This window comes from Taeniopygia guttata, chromosome 1, assembly GCF_048771995.1.
Source record: "Taeniopygia guttata chromosome 1, bTaeGut7.mat, whole genome shotgun sequence".
Taxonomy (NCBI): Eukaryota; Metazoa; Chordata; class Aves; order Passeriformes; family Estrildidae; genus Taeniopygia; species Taeniopygia guttata.
In genome coordinates, this window is record NC_133024.1 from 90,982,527 (window position 1) to 90,998,126 (window position 15,600).

General features: G+C 37.0%; 1 long non-coding RNA gene across 3 annotated transcripts in view; it reads right to left on the reverse strand.

Moving 5' to 3' along the window:
• The window catches only part of LOC140684733 (uncharacterized), a 436,917-nt gene that overhangs the window by 344,921 nt on the left and 76,396 nt on the right, over positions 1-15,600 (reverse strand). The gene's annotated exons all lie outside the window — the stretch shown is intronic.

The window sequence follows — 15,600 nt, forward strand, 5'->3', positions numbered from 1 at the left end:
ATTTCATTCTCTCCCTCTCTCTCTTTTTGTTTAAACAAAGAGGCAATCTCACAAAAGACACTTTCTATATAGGAAACCACAGAGCCATTCAGCCTCATGCTGGAGAAGGACAGTAACGCAGTGTGTGCCATTTTCTGATGATTCAGGCTCTAGTTCCAAGTCTTCAGACTCCTTGACAGCAAGAAATAGACTTAGGAACAAAGAAAATATAGAAGTAGATGTGAGGAGGTGGATTTAAGTGAGAGTGCTCAGATAGGGTCACCAAAACAATGTGCAAGCAATTTGTTCCTGATCTCCAGGTGCCTTTCCTCAGAGCTGCAGTACCAGGACCTGCCGGTGCTGGCACCTGGAGGGAGAGTCATTTACTCAAACAAGTAACAACATTAACTTCAGAATTAATTCCTCAGGAAAATTACCTTTACATTAGGATCAGAGAATCACGTAATCATTAAGGTTACTAAAGACCTCCAAGATCATTGAGTGATCAAAGATTGGGGTAGTATTTCAGTTTCCAAACAAAGTCTAATACTGAAAATATTATGTTAGTAGTAACTTCTGAGGAATTCAGTTCTGTAACTCATACTACCAACTGCAACCTTGTGGCTGTTTTCCTTGCAAAGGGATTAAAACAGCCCATTTGGAGTCGACAAAAACATTGAGGCAATATTACTGCCAGCAGAGAAGGTGGTACATTTCTGCCTAAAAGGCTAACTAGCTTGTTTGTTTTCACTTTTGTAGAATTTTAGTTTTTCTTCTAGGTGAGCCTGTTAACAAAAATGACTCATGATTGTTGCATTAAATGAAAGGTTATTGTTCCAAAGACATTATCGCAGAGATCTCGTCAATTACTGTAAAGGAATTCTGCTGGAAACATATTAGAATAGTTCAAATAAATTGTAGGTAAGCAGGAAGAAAAGGGAAAATAGATGATGGTACATGGGTTATGTTTTAAGAGCTGTACATTGAGTCTAAACAATTCAGTGTAATCTGCATTATCCCCCAAAAAGCCTTTTGATTGTTTTATTCCTTCAAATGTGCCCTATTTAAATATTTTTCAAGCTTTACATATGTTATCTATGTTATTAGCTCTGTAAAGTGTTTACATGCAGTCTCAGAACGCAATCCTCAAGGCACTGTAATTTACAGAGACGCTAACACTGTCATAATAACATTTTTATCCTACAACAGATCAGAGCTTAAAGAAATATTGCAAAGTAAAACAAATCCCATTAAATAAATCAGAACTACCAGCAATAAAATTACAGTAAGCTGAATCACCCTTGAGAGAGCACTGTGGAAGCCAGGCTGTGAAAGGGTGCTGAAGCAGAACGCAGGAGCAAACAATGGGGAGTGAACAGATTACAGACTCTGCTAAAAGTTAAATATACATTCTTTCACCTCTAGGTCTCAAGGGAGAATGAAGCCAGACTTCCATATGTAGTAATTAAAGCTATTTAGTGACTTCTCTTTGAACAAGTCTATGACCACACAAAGTCCAGGATTTAAGAGGTGAGTATGTATTTTCTGCATTGCAAGGAACTGAGCTCCACTACAATAAACAGCAAAACTGAACAAACACAGAAGTTTGTTCCTACATTTTTTAATTGGCTGTGCTAAACATGCAGCATTTGAAACATTTCTTGAGTTTCAACTAGCAAATAAAGATGTGTCCCACTGCATGCAAACAAATAACCATAAAACACCACAAGAGTGCAGGGGAATCATCAGGCTGACCTGCTTGTCAAAAAATACCTGGCACAAATCCATGGTTGTAGTGGTAGGGTACCATCAGGTTTTGGGAGAATTAATAGTATTTCCAGTCTATTTTCTGCTATGTAGTTGTCACTTCTTGTAACATGCACTGTAAGTGCAATTCACAATGCTTCTCTGCCATTGTGAATTGCTGGCTAGCAACTCCAGGCTGGCTGACCACATTATTCTCTGCAGTCTCTGTACCACATTCAAAACATTATTTCAAGATAAATACTGCAGAAGAAAATTTGATAACTTTTCTCAACACTTACTGAGTAAAATTTTAGATTCAGTGAAACATTTTGCCATTGACTTCAGAGAGTTCAGGATTTTACTCTCTTGGTATTTATGTGCATGTTAAATGATTGGTGCTACTCTCTTTGTGCATGAAAATAATTTCATCTTGTTCTGAAGACCTAAGATATACCAAAATGATCCTAAAAAGTCACAATTTGCTCTATCTCAATTTGCCCGAAATACATCTCTGCTGAAATTTCTTTCAAATGCAAAATATCCATCACTGCACTGATTAAAATATGGAAAAAAATATTATTGCAGAATAAATAATTCTTTCTCACTGAACTGGGAAGGATCTGGAAAGAAAGGCTGATTTTAAGTATGAACAACTGACTTTACAATGACCACTACTATATATTTAGGACTGCAGACCAGTCTTTTAATATGTTGATAATGTGTCCCATTAGCCATTTCCTCTTCAAAGGTGTTTTTTTTCTGATTTAAGAAGTCAAATCAAATCCCAGCTGTCTTGAAAAAACTACAGCTTTCTTATTTTTAAAGAGTCACATTCTCATCCTTGGAATGTTAAAATTTTTGATGAATGTGTCCTTTGAAATTCAAAATAAAATGTGCACAATGTTGAAAGCAAATGAATTAGACTACAGTAGTTCCTTGAAATGTGACATCTTCTGTTTTGCACAAATCCAAACACTAGTTCAACACACTATAAGCAACAAATTTATGAGCATGTTCAGCTATCCGTACCTCAGATCTTCAGCAAACTTAAGAACCCTCTGAGTCCTATGGCATTACTAAATTTCCTTCATTTTCCACGTGAGGGATACTCCTAAGACCCCATTATTACTGCACACAAACAGCCTAAGATGAGAAAGAACAATGACATGTGTTTCAAAAAATAAAACCCAAATGGAACCCAAACCACCACACCATCTCACAAAAACAACAAAAACAACTCAGCAAATTCCCTTCTCTGCTCACAAAGATAAGAAAAGGACAAATAAATCCCAACACACTGCTCTTTACTTGAGAAACTGGATAAGATCATGGCTATGGCATAATCATAAGGTTGAAAGCTATTGATGCTCATAAAAAGGTTTCCATCTTTCTGGAAGCATTTCCAATCCATTATATTGTTCCACCAACAATATGTAAACAAACTAACTTATAAGACCTCCATGCTTAAACAAGACTCTTAGAAAAATCCCACTAGGTAATGGAAATCAAGTGCAAATAAGTTCTTTTGTGTCAAACTGAATCCAGAGATATGGAGTATCTCAGTTCAGGACCATGGAAGGAGCAAATTTAAAACAAATGAGAACATTTTACACTGAAAGAAAACTTCCTTCACCATATAACAGTTATGTAGTCCTAAAGAAAAAATGAATACTGCAGCAGTGTTGCATGTTTGTAGACAGCAATATTTTCATCCTTTGGGTGCATATTCTAGATGTCTGTGGCAGTCTGTGCAATTTAGCCAGTGGCAAACAAATGTCTGTGACTATCCTGAAAGACCCCAAGTGAGATTCCTGACACAGAGGAATGTGCCTGTGCATGTCCAAGGACAAGCCTGTCCTGTGAAATGCCATGGTCACTCAAGGAGTGCCTCAGGGCACTCCTTGGAGCACCTTCTAACTAGAAGGACAGAAAGGAGACCCAGGCTCTTTTTCCTTCTTTCTAAGGTATGAAATACAAAATTGTTTAATTAATTTCAAAGCAAAATCTCACCATTAATTAACTAGAAAAGTAGTTTCAAATGTTTTTCCTATACATGGACCTTCAAAGTTCCCATAACAGAACCTGATTCAAGCTTCTACATATCTACAGGCCACTATATAACATAATGCAAGAATAATTATTTTTAAAAATAATTTTTGTTGCTCATTGAAGTAGTCTAAAATTTACCAGGGAAGCGTGGACCTGAAGTTTAAAGCAAACAGAAAACAAATACACTTGTTCTATCTTCAGCACACAATAGACCACAGGATTTCCTCATCAGAGTCTTCATTACTGAAGCCAAGCAAAGGCATGAGAGATATAAATAGTTTTGATCTAAAGACTTACAATCCATTAGCCCCCTGTAAATATTTCATGACTAGATAATTATCAAAATGAGAAAAATTATATTATTTATTTCTAGTGTAAATCTATTTAAGATGAGCTTCCATCTGAGTTATTCATGCTTTCTCCTTGTTTTGCCATCTCATACAGGCACCATACACCCACAATGTAAAGAACATCTAGACCAACAATTCAAAAGGACAGTAATTGTACTGTATAAGACTAAGCCAATATGAATTCAGTTGGGTTATCTTGACATTACCATCAAAAAAATTATCATAATTGCCTCTTTCTATTACTGCAGTGTCAAGAGGAGCCAAATTATACTGGAGCAGTAAGTTGCAAACTGCTGTAACAGCACATGCCAAGCACAGTCACCAATGCCTAGTGTAAAGACACTAAAGAAGGCTGGTGGGGCAGCTAATATTATTGTGATTTTACCAAATGAGACCTGAATGACAAAGACCTGTTGAAAGATAAAGAGGCAGTTTAAGAGTTCCATAACGTTCCAAGCCTCTTAAATTTTATCCAGATGTTTAAATTCAAGTTCTTCTCAAGTTACTCTCTGATTTATTTTCTCAAACCCATCACTCTAAAATTTTAGCAAAATAAAGTCTGCAACTCACTCTGTGTCTTCACTATGATTTGAGTAGTTTTCTATGAAAATACTCTGTCCAAAACTCCAACTAACTTGGAAAAAGGCACTTCTACATAATGTACCTCTTGGCTGTTACTGGGGTGGTACACAGAGATTGTGGAAAATCTGCAACTAGACAGGAAAATAACCATGACTCCAAACAACATACTTACGAAACAAAAAAGATTAATTTACCTTTATAAATCACTCCTCCGTGCCACTTGTCACATCTCAACTAGGCTATCCTGAACTTTCCATTTGCAAAATGACATTCAAACATGAATTAATTAATTCTAAATTGACTCCCTGATGTCAAGGCGTAGTGTAATAAGTTATTCTCATTCCTTTGTTGATGGAGGTATCTGAGACAGAAGTTAGGAACCTCAATGTCTAGCACATCAGAGCAGTTTGAAATTAGGTGGCATGATTACCAGTGCTAGATCCAAAAAGGTTTACAACATGATGTTTCCTTCACAGACACTTTCTGAATAATGCACCAACAGAGTTAGGTCCGTCTTTAACAGAAAAAGCTGGTTGTTTTGTTTATTGTTTGTTTTTTTTTTTACCAACATAGAATTTGAAAAAATCCCACAAATAACCAAAATTGAATAGTATGTATACGTTTTATATAAATAAATATATATATATATATATATATATATATACAATATTTCTTGCAGAAAGGTGCATGCTTAATTTAACTTTAAAAATCTCACAGGTCTCCTGAAGTCAAAGTATATTTGTAAATAATAAACTATCTAAACTGGCTTACACATTAATAAACAAAAAGACTTTAGGCCATGCTCACATTAAATTACAACTGTGCCATCAGTAAATGAACATCAATTGAAATCAATTTAGCTAGCATAAAAAGTCCCTTTCCCCTGCTGCTGCTCATCTGGTGTGCTAACAGCTCCCAGTGATGAAACAGGTGCTTGTAAATTAATTAGCCTACTGAAACACACCTTAAAATGAATTTCCCAGAACACCCTGGCAGTGAGCCATCCTGGTCCCATGAGCTGATCAGTGTTCTGTAAATATTGAGATTTGATAAAGTAAACGCTACTCCGGCAGCAGATGGTTTGGAATGCTCTGTTGACATTGCCTGCGATTACTTGGATATGAAGACTTTGCTTCTCATAGACCTCCTTTGGGAGCCACTGGAGGACTTGATCCCCTCTCTAGCTATTTGCCTTCTAATTGAAAATCCTTATTCCCAGATGGAGCATAATGCTACTGCTTCAGGCGTCTAGCTCTGCACTGCTTGACTGTTGATACATGGGTAATTGCTTTCAGTAATGCAGGTTAAATGTGACATTTAGTGCTTAATAAAAATCATCAAGGCCAAAGCCGTTTATCATTCTTACACTTGGGCTGTCAGTTCTAAAGGAATTTTCAATTCATTTGAAATCTTGTTGAAGAGGCAAGTAGCTCCTTCCTGGGAAAGGGGGAGATGCTGAAACCAAATTTGGGCATTTTTCTGCTTTATTTCTAATACTTGTTTGCTAATAAAACCCCTTTAAAATTAGTCTATCAAACATGGCAACTATCTTTCTTTGTAGTTACTATGTTGGTGAATAATACATAACCAGCCACTGTGTACAGAAAGCACATAAACCAGATGCACGGCAATGCACCTTCTGTGGGTGGTTGGAAGCTGGAAGTTATTCTTCCTGTAGCATCATGAAGAAATGAACCTGAAAGGAAATGGGCTGTGCTAAACTGAGTAATTTCAAACTCTAACCATTAATAAAATAAGGAGGGCAAAAGCCTCCCTGTCATGCTTGCCATGGCAGCCTCACTTAATTGAGAGTGTTTAGGATAGTTGCTGAAGTGCTTTGTTCTGCCTTTTTTTTGTTTTGTTTTTTAATATGATAATTCCTATTGGGACAAACAGAACAACATTCTCGCCATGGATTAGTGCTCTGATAATGCTGCATTCCACAAAGCTTCAAAAGAAGAGATTTAAAATTAAGGTTGACTGAAATCTGCTGATTGAGTATTAACAGCACAGTAACATCTTGCTTTGCTGCCTTGACATCAGTTTTACAGGCATGATCTTTGAAAAGGGTATACAAATCTCTGAATTGTGCATAAACAGATTAACAGTTAGACCACTCCTACTCCCAAAAGTTCATTCCCTTAATTCAGAGACTTGCTTCTTTTAATGTTTGTCTTGTTTTCCCAGAGAACTGAAATAAGTAGACAGCTAACTCTCCATCATCATTGAAGGGATTTTTAAGATGTCTCTTGATAGAGTTTGTAACAGTTTAAAGGGAGACAGAGGCACAAACCTTTATGCACCAGCCAGTTTGACAGGAAAGGGGCATAGGAAAGATTAAAAGGAGATTATCAATCAGAACAGCATGCTTTGGCTACCATGAACTTTTACTAATACCTTTCTGTAGCAGCAGAACCCTGTTTTTCATATTAAGAAATTTTGCTGAAGAAATATTTTTTTTTGACAATAGCAACAACAAAACCCAGAAAATTAATCCATATTTTGGTCAAATGCAACTTTATCTTTGAACTTCATACAATTTGGAGCAGGTCTTGAAAGACAGTTATTGTGTGCCTGTTGTAATACATTATCACTTTATTAGCTAAAGCAAATCTGGGCATACTGGTGATTTTGACAACTGAAAGCCAGCAGAGTTAGGGAAGTGGTAATTTAATTAAAATTTAAATAGTATCAATTAAAATTAATAGTAATGAAAAAAAAGTATTTCTCCAGAGGCTGTTAGTGATGGTATTAACTTCAAGTTCATAACAAGATCCTGAGTAAGCAGTTTTCTTAAGGTTCGCCTTCTCCTTTTAGAAGAAGCTTTTCTTTTCCTCTTTATTAAATTCATTTTGTAAAGCTCAGACTCTTCTCGCTATGTCTCCATTACAATCAATAACTAATTCTCTTACTTTCCAGAATTTATCACCCTTCATATTTTGTTCATCATGTTAGACTGTTTGCCTCATCATGGAAAATATAAGAATTTTGAGCTCACCTCTGCCTTAGAAGAAGAAATCTTGTGAAAATATATTTCTCCACTTTTGAGCAACCAGACTTGTGTGTCTACAGGAAGCCTGGCAAATCAGAGCAGAGGGCTCATTTCAGCCAAATATGATATCTCCAGAAAGTAATAACGTCTGGTAGACATCTGAGGGAATGTGAATAACCACTTCTCCACCTATCTTTTTTTTTTTTTTCAGTAGTAACTGGAAGATATGTTTTTGAGGTAAATAATCTAGTACTAGATCCCTTCATTTGTATTAGGTATCTAGTATGATTCTCCACAGAGATTCTGCACTGCCTAAAATATGTCACAGTGTCCCAGGTCTGCCTTCTGTTCTCCACTGACCACCTGCCCCTCTGGTATACCTGCCTGCCTCTAGAGTTGCCCACTCTAAACCAACACAGAAAAACCCTGCCTGTAGAAGTATTCTGGGAAAACACAGACATAAGTATTTCCCCTTCTCATAAAAACAAACAAACAAACAAAAAACCAAACAAAAAAACAACCTGCCATATTGTCCATCCAGAGGTCCAGAAGAGATATTAGATTTAGAGAGGTGTATGGATCTGTCAGCACTCCTGCTGCTGACTGTGAGACTTCCTAAATTATATGAATTAAATTTGGCAGAAGATTGTTTGCTGTAGATACTTTGCTCTTTTTCCTCTGTGCTGGAATACCATATATTAGGAATTCCTCTTGGGAAAATAACTTTTAAAAAAATATAGTGGATGCTAAGTAACTTAATGGATAATAAAGTGCCTTGTGCTTCTGGGACTGCTATTTAAGGAGCAACCTGATGTTTTATGTAAAATAAGTATTGCAGTCTTGGGACTTCACCCCACATTTCTGTAGGATTAACTACAGGTAAAGCACTTTTTCCCAATAAGAGCACACATTTCTATGAGTCATTAACAAGCTCCCACAGGACAAATGGCCTTTTTTGCTGCCATCTCTTCCACTCTCCCATTCCTCCCCCAGAAACTGGGAGTTACTAAGTAAAGAATAGCAAAAAGAAAATCAGTAATAAAGTATCAATACAGCCTGGGGATGAAGGGATTGAGGGCAGCCCTGCCAACAAAGATTTGAGGGTGCTGGTAAATGAAAAGCTGGATCTGAGCTGGCAACGTGCACTTGCACAGGAGGCCAGCTGTGTCCTGGGCTGCATCCAAAGCAGCGTGGCCAAGAGGGTGAGGGAGAGGATCCTTCTCCCTTTCTCTGTTGAGACCCCACCTGCAGTGCTGCATCCAGCTCTGAGAACCCCAGCACAGGAACTCTGTGAACCTTTTGGAGCAGGCCACAAATACAATCAGAAGGTTGGAGCATCTCTTCTGTGAAGACAAGCTGAGAGAGTTTGGATTATTCACCTGGAGAATAGAAGGCTCCAGAAAGACCTTATAACAGCCTACCGGTACCTAAAATGGGCTTATAAAAAAGATGGGGACAAACTTTTTAGCAGTGACAGGCAAAGAAGTCGGGTCAAGTTTTTAAACAAAAAGAGGATTTAGGTTCTTTTATGAGCCTAAATAATATGCCGTAATTTTTTTTCAAATCTAGTGGTGAAACACTGGAACTAGTTTCTCGGTGAGGTGGTGGATGCCGCATCCCTGTAAGCATAAAGGCCAGGCTGAACACACTCAGAGAAACCTGATCAAGTTAAATATATCCCTGTGCATTGCAGGGGATTTAGAGTAGAAGGCCTTTGAAGGTCTCTTCCAACACAAACTCTTCTATGATTCTCTGTAAATGCCTCCTCACCACATAGGCAGCAGTGCTAAAGTACAGACTCAATTAGTTAAATGTAGCAATACCAAAAATGTTGTATACAAAAAGTATTTATTTGTCCTCTCATGTAACGTATTAAAATTTGCTATTAAGCAGTCCTAGTGCATCTACTCTATTGCATGCAAGCTCACTTATGACTTAAGCAGGCTGCTCATCTGCTGTATTCTGTCTTGACATAGGACACTATACATTTCTTCAGCACTGAATGTCAAAGAGTGTTTGAGCATTTCAACTTTCTTCAGAAGCAGTGGGAAGAAAGCCCTCATACTGGATAGCTGCACATAGGGCAGCTATCTAACCATAAATATTGGGCTAGAAGCTAATTTCCAAAAATGAGTCCAAGGAGGAAACATAGGGCACAAAAAAATCTATTGGATACTAGGCACTTAAAAGGAAATAAAAATATCAACCAATCTTCACTTATTACTTTCTCCTTATATAGACCCATATTTTTGTTTCAAGATGAAACCCTATTTTCAGAATAGTCTTTGGGATCTTTAGAGGAAAAGTCTGATGGTGGCTGGGCAGGGGAAGCAGAAACTGGGAACTGGTTAGAAGTGGGAACCAATTCCCTCTTCATTCTCTTAGAACAGTGATGTTCCTCAAAACTGAAAAAAACAGTTATTTCAAAGATGTGAAAAAAGAAAGGTTGAAGAAAGGCTCATTTAGATTTTGTTGCTGTCACTGCCTTGGTTGACAAAAAACTCCTTGAGTAAAACTCACATTCCCCTGACACAAAAGAGAAAATTACTTCATAATATTCCTACCATAATATTCCTACCACCTATTCATCTTGCTTCATTTCTCCATGTTCTCAGTAATCACAGCCAGAGTAAGTTAAATACAATAAATATTGGAAACGTTCAGAGAATGGCAAAGCATTCTAACAATGAGAGGTCCCACTCTGGTCTCCAAGTAGCTCCTTTGCTGCTTTAGAAGAGCCAGCTGCAGGGTTGGCATGGCAGGCAGGAGCAGCAGGGCCACCTTCCTTAGCACACTCAGCAGAGATCTGGAGCTGCTACTGTTATTTGGAAAAGAGGCATTTGAAATCCCAAGGAAGTTCTTCATAAAAAAAAGTTTGACTAGGACAAGGCAGTCAATTGGAAAATGGTGTATCAATAGAAATCATGGATGACTCCTCTGTGTGAATCTCCTTTCCTATGGCTTAAACTTTCAAGTTCACTTTAGACTTGACTAGTAAGGTTTGCGGTGGCAGTTCCTCAGTTCTAATTGATGACAAGTCTAAATGACCTACTTTGGTCCAACATTTTGTTCTCTTTCTAGGCATGGTATGAATAGTGACAGTCCCTCATTAGCACAGATTGACTTCCTTCATGGTTGTATGTGTATAAGCCTGGAGCAGTAGAGCACCACTGGGAGAAGTCCTTGTGGCTTATTGTTGACTTTCTACATTTTTATCTACCACCATCAAATTCTCTCAAAATCCACAAGCCTCCCTGCAACAGACTTGTTCTGTAAGGCTTATCTCCTATTTTCCCTCATCAGCTTTCTTCAAATGTTACCTCTAAAAATCTCTTGTGCTACCCTAAGACTGTCCTCCTCAACTTTCCTTCCAACATCTCTTTTAAAGAAAAACTCTTTTGTGAGTTTTTAACTCACATATCTTTAGCCAACTTTAATCTCTCTCTGGCCTGGAAGCAATTTCTGGTCTACACGTCTCACTCAACTTTGAGAAAATTTCCAGGATTCTGTACTTTGGGGTTTTGAGATGCTGACTTTTTCTGACGTTCTCAGCATCATCAGTCCTTTCATTTTTTAAATTCCAGATGTGCACCCAGCCTGCATATTTATTTAGTCAGCCCTACACTATAATACCCATATACATGTTACTAATTGGTATCTTTATTAGTAATATAGGGTATGCATTTTAATCCAGTGTAATATACATAGACTTGACACACCTAATCGTGTATGAGAGGTGCCTGTCATGATGATTCGTAATGATACTATTAGACTAGAGTTTACCCTGAGTATTAGACAGATATTCCAATTTCACCTCAACAATGCACTGGCATGAGCTCTCCAAGCAGAAGTGATTGAGACAGGGTCTACAATTTGGGTAGAAGGAGTTAGTCCATTACATCACCATTTCTTTTGACTATGTGCCTGTCTCATGACTAATGCCACTACTGTTTCCCATCACTTAGACTCCATGTCCTAGCCCCTGGCAGTAGTATCAAACTCATCTACCCAGTAGCAGGCCCAGCTTTGACTCTGTAAGTGAAAACAATTTTTAAATTTGTTAATAATGAATTGGCTCTTTTTAAAAGAATACAAATAACTGGTTCTGAAACAAGAAATTTTGGAATGCTTTTTGATGACACTTTTTTACCAGTGTTTAGTTCCAAATGGCCTGAACAACTGTTTTCAAGGTTATCACCAATGTTACATTTTCAGAGAGGATGTTTTATGTCTGTACATTGAGCTGGCAGACATATGTTTGAACACTAGTGTTGATTCTTTTTCCTAGAAAGGCAAAGAAAAGGGTGTTACCACAGATTGGCTGCCATTATTGTGGGCCCATTCCTGATATCACCCTACCCCAGAATTACTTCAAAACTAGTTTTCAAAGACGCAGATTTTACATGGTAATAGCCAAAAGGTGCTGAACTTCCTTTTGCAGCAGTCATTGTGTGGGAAAAAAACATAATTCTTCATACTTAAAATTTATTTAGACGTTCCTTATGTAAAATACGATATATAAACAGTAGGTTTTCTATAGTCAGCATGCACAATTTCAGTGGATATCCCCTGTGCATTTGCCCAAATAAATAATGCCTGCTTCTTAATCCTACATCAATGGTAAAGAATTTTATTTTACCAATTTTTGATAATAATATGTGAATCTATTTCTACAGCTGTTTTATTGTGAAATAAATCAATTGCTCAAGGACTCCTTTCTTAATTTAGACTAGTGACAATGTAAAAGTTTCTTAAACCCATTTTGAAATAAATACTTGAAGCATGAAAGATAAAAAGGAGTTTTTCTACTGGCTCTTAAAGTAAGAGTTTAGATTATTATCATCATCAGTTTCTGACTTTTTCATTGTGCGTGAACAGGTTTAATATGAGTTATTAAGGGCTGTAAAAAGAAGTCTTGAAATTCTAAATACTCTTTTAAGTGCTGACATATAAAAAAGATCACTATTATTATAAAAGATAGTTAATTATATTTGGTCCATATTAAAATTATACATATAAAATTATTCATCCATGTGATAAAATAAGAAGTTATTAATCAACACCAGACACTATCCAAGTAGGTTAATTGTATGGTCAGTAGAACGAAATAAAAAATGTGTATATTTTCCAATCTGGAAAGGATTGTCAACAGCAAGTACTAAAACAATTATTGAAAAGGAAAAATATGACATTGTCATTATGGTTTTTAATTAAATATTGCTATCCATACTGTGTTTAAAAACTTGGTTTTATCTTAAATGTTGGGCAGAATTATTAATGCTAGGAAGACATCTACTCCTTTAAATAACTGTGTAAATTTAGAATTAACTGTTTATGAGCCTTATCCCTAGCCAAGGATATAATTTATTGCATCTGAAATACAGTTTATTCTGAAGTGTCTAATATTGTAATAAGCCAAACCTGGGTAGGCTGTAAAAAGCACAGGAGACATCAGATTTATGTAATGTACAGATCTCACATATATATTAATAATTTGCTAACAGAACAGTTAAAAATGGGTTTGGGAGTGGATGCTTACCTTTACTGTACAAAAAAGAATTCCAGCTTCTTTTAGAAGGACAAGAGAAAATTATAGTGAAAACTGAAATGCTACTTCAAAACTGAAGAGTCTGGGAGGCCCACAGAAGTTCATACCAAAATAAAGGGCACAGGGAGAATATTTATAATGTAATACATGTGTAAAGACAAGTCCTTCCTGCCTCTGGACAGACTTCAAAAATTCAGAATATCTTCAAGGGAAATCCCACCAACACTGTGAAATTAAATACAATTATGCTTTGCAGAGATAAAATAAGAAGTTATTAATCAAAAAAAAAGACACTATCCAAGTAGGTTAATTGTATGGTCAGTGGAATGAAACCAAGAAAAGTGAGTATTTTTTCAAATCTAGAAAGGGCTGTCAACAGCAAGTTCTAAACAATAGCTGGAAAGGGGAAAAGTTTTCTTGGCTTTAGATTTTCACCAGCGCTTTGGATAGGCTGAACTTAATGGGGCAAGCACTATTACTGTGCTTGCAGTATGTTAACCATTTCCATCCAAAAAAATTCAGAAATGGCTGATTTCAGAGCAATAAATTTTTACTCAGTGTGAGTTATGGTTATGGTATGGTTACCTGAAACCAAGTCATGAAGCCAGACCCTAAAGGAGGTTAAGAACATAGAAAATATAAAACAAAATATCTGTAAGGTCTTTAGTATAACTGATAAAATTCCTTCTTAAGATGTCACAGGCAGGGGCTTACAGCCAGTACAGAAGGATAAAGAAAACAAAATATCTGGCAGAATTATGAGGAGTGAATCTGAAGTGTATAGCTACCATCTGGAAAATATGAAATTACAATACAGTATAAAATTCACCAGAGATGAATATGTTTAATAATAAATCCTTAAGACCAGAAAGATAGACCTTCTTCCATCTACCAAAAGTATTTGGGTTGTCTATCCTGACCTCCAAAGATAAATTCAAATATGTGATTTGTCTGCTAATAATGATCGTGTAATCCAAAACTACAGAGTTCCTGGTTCATCTAATAGTTACCTTTTTTGGTTTGGCTTTCAAACTGTTCATACAAATGAGGGAAATACCAGTGGCTATCTTAATCATATTTCAGCAGAAATACATTGAAAGATTTTAAAGACAGGCAAAGAGGCACTTCTGTCCAGCAACAGAGATGAATACCCCAGGGCAAACTGGGAATCCTGAAAGTAATACACAAGAAGTTTCATCTTGGCATTCAGCAAGGCTTCTAAAACTGCTCACCTTTTCTCCAGATGTTGATTGTGCAGTCTTACAGTGTACTTAAATTCACCACAAACAGTCTAATAGCCAGCCTAACCATGGAACTTCTGAACCTTTTATTAACCAATAGCAAATGCACACCAATTTATACATCTCATTTCTCTGATTCTGATGATTAGACACTAGTAAACACACTGTAATGCTAACTGTTGCTATCACAATACTGAGAATGCAACTGACATTCCAGATTGATCAGCTTTAGATGATCTACCCAAGGTTTTCCCTGACTCAAGGGAGACCCTTGGGGACAGCTGTGCTTCATGCAAGTTAATGAGGCAGTTGACTATGATTAAGTCTTAATGTTTTGAAATACAGAAGACACTCACAAGGCAAACAGATCTTTCCTGTAGTGAAGTTGTCCTGAGGAACCCCTGGGACAACAGATGTCCAGAATTAATGATTGCAAGAGGGCCAAGGGAAGGAACACCTGAGACTGATGCAGCTGAGAGTCGTGTGACTTACTTCTAGAGTCCAGATTCTAAGAAATGTGAACTCCAGGATGGAGACTTATGGTCCTCTCAGCTAATCTCCTGTACCAAACTGCAAAATTTGCCTCTGAAGTTTCTGAGAGATTTTCTTACCAAAAACCAGCTGGTTTTTTAAAATCAATACTTTTACAGGTATATCATCTTTATTTTACTTTTATGGTGTGTGTTTGGTTTGTTTGTTTGTTTGTTTTAACCTTGTGCTGTTCTCTGTCCTCATTCTGCTTGCTATGGCTTAATTTGAAAGGGACCTTAAAGATGATCTAGTTCCAACCTACCCACCCAGCCTAAACCAGGCTGTCCATCCAACCTGACCTTGAACTCTTCCAGGAATGGAGCATCCACAATTTCTCTGCGCAACCTGAGTTCATCTCCCAGTCTGTGCTCATGTCTGGAATTTCCCCAACTTGGGCACAGCACTTTGCACTTTGACTTGAACTTCAGAAGGATCTCGCGGGCCAATTGCTCAGGTTTGTCCAGGTCCCTCTGAATGGCATTCAATCCTTCTGTTGTGTCAACTGCACTGTTCAGCTTTATGTCATCTACAAATTTGCTGAGGGTGCACTCAATAACATTGTTTTTGTTATTGAAGAAGCTA